Source organism: Mobula birostris, chromosome 2, assembly GCF_030028105.1.
Source record: "Mobula birostris isolate sMobBir1 chromosome 2, sMobBir1.hap1, whole genome shotgun sequence".
NCBI classification, from domain to species: Eukaryota; Metazoa; Chordata; class Chondrichthyes; order Myliobatiformes; family Myliobatidae; genus Mobula; species Mobula birostris.
The window spans coordinates 2999053-3000993 of record NC_092371.1 but is presented as its reverse complement, the minus strand read 5'-3'; the positions used below and the strand labels follow the sequence as shown (position 1 = coordinate 3000993).

The following is a 1941-nucleotide window of genomic DNA, read 5'->3' as shown; positions in this document are numbered from 1 at the left end:
TCTGCTAGACGGAGGAGAGTGGTGGTAGAGGGGAACTGGTTAGGTCTGGAATCCAATAAGAAGCGGAGAGCTTTGAGACTTTCCTGGTGGGGGATGGAGGTATACAGGGACTGGACGTCCATGTTGAAAATAAGGCGGCGGGGGCCAGGGAACTTAAAACCATCGAAAAAATTCTGAACGTGAGAAGTGTCGGGAACATAGGTGGGAAGGGATTGAACAAGGGGGGATAAAACAGTGTCAGGGTATGCAGAAATGAGTTCAGTGGGGCAGGAGCAAGCTGAGACAATGAGACAAAACCTTTAAGGTTAATTTGCTCAACCAATGATTAACATTATGTAATAAATGCAAAAACTGTGGTAGTGTGGCCGAGCGGTCTAAGGCGCTGGATTTAGGCTCCAGTCTCCATGGAGGCGTGGGTTCGAATCCCACCACTGCCATCGGGTGAATAACATATTCTCCCTTTCCACTAGAATTTGTTAAAATGCACTGCTAAACGTTTTGCAGATCAAAATCTAAAAATCACAAGTGACCATGGGGACAATCCTGTAATTGGTGACAGGGCCAACGATATCACAACGGAGGTGTAGAACACTGCCGAGTTAGTGAAGGTTGTGAACGTGAAGTGATCATGACTATTACTCACAGGAACAAATTCCACTCAAAAACATTTAGCCTCCAGATGCATTCCAACTCGTATGTGTAATTCTGTGTTTCCGGTGCCTTGAAGGAAAGCGCGAAGTATCGGTTTTCGAGCGGAACGCTGTGTGAAATCGGCTGTTGAAGCGGTGTGCTACACACAGCGCTAGAATAACCACACGGAGTCGGTGAGTTAGAGTAGTGATGAAAGAGATTTATTCAAACTTCGCGGCCTGCTTTAAAGCCTTCCCGTTCCCGTCCTCCCTGGGGCGGGACTGCTGTGGGGAATGCATATTCCCAGACCCTTTCTGTGCGCGGGATTTTCCCCCTGCTGGTGAAGATGGCCTGGCGCCCTTTTTGGGGCCGGCCCTCTGCCTGCGCGCGCGGTTGTGAGCCGGTTCGTGGGTGCCAGAAAGTGGGTCGCCAGATAACCCCCCCCCCCTCCCAGAACCGGCGATACCTCCCCCAGTGTGCACAGTCTGGATCGGCCTCTGTTTGGGAGGTCCGCCCCTGCGCCGCGGTGCCTGAGCCTGGACCGGCTGCGCCAAGTCCACATGGGCCGGTTCGAGTCGGTCTACTGTGAAAACCTCCTCTCTCCTCCCAATGTCCAGCACGAACGTGGACTCGTTGTTCCTGATCACCTTAAACGGCCCCTCGTAGGGCCGCTGTAGCGGTGCCCAGTGTCCGCCCCGTCGTACAAAAAGAAGCTTACAGTTCTGCAGGTCTTTGGGTACACAGGTCGAGCTCTGTCCGTGCTGTGAAGTGGAGATGGGGGCCAGGTTACCGAGCCTCTCCCGTAGTCTGTCCAGGACTGCTGTGGGTTCTTCCTCTTGCCCCCTTGAGGCAGGTATGAACTCTCCTGGGACGACCAGGGGTGCGCCGTACACCAACTCGACCGACGAGGTGTGCAGATCCTCTTTGGGCGCTGTGCGGATTCCGAGCAGGACCCAGGGAAGCTCGTCCACCCAGTTAGGCCCCTCCAGGCGGGCCATGAGAGCCGATTTCAGGTGACAGTGGAAGCGCTCCACTAGTCCGTTCGACTGTGGGTGGGAGGCAGTTGTGTGGTGTAGCTGCGATCCTAAAAGGTTGGGCATAGCCGACCACAGGCTGGAGGTGAACTGGGCGCCCCTGTCGGAGGTAATGTGGGCCGGTACCCCGAAGCGGGCTACCCAGGTTGCGATCAGTGCTCGGGCGCAGGATTCGGAGGTGGTGTCGGTGGGACTGCCTCTGGCCATCTGGTGAACCGGTCTGTCATAGTTAGGAGGTGCCGCGCTCCTCGTGACACTGGCAGGGGCCCCACGATAT

At 55.4% G+C, this 1941-nt stretch overlaps 1 non-coding gene across 1 annotated transcript; it reads left to right on the top strand.

Moving 5' to 3' along the window:
- The first annotated feature begins 355 nt into the window (after positions 1-355).
- trnal-uag (transfer RNA leucine (anticodon UAG)) lies at positions 356-437 on the top strand. Its single transcript has one exon. It is a non-coding gene; the product is annotated as a tRNA-Leu (tRNA).
- Positions 438-1941: the final 1504 nt, after the last annotated feature.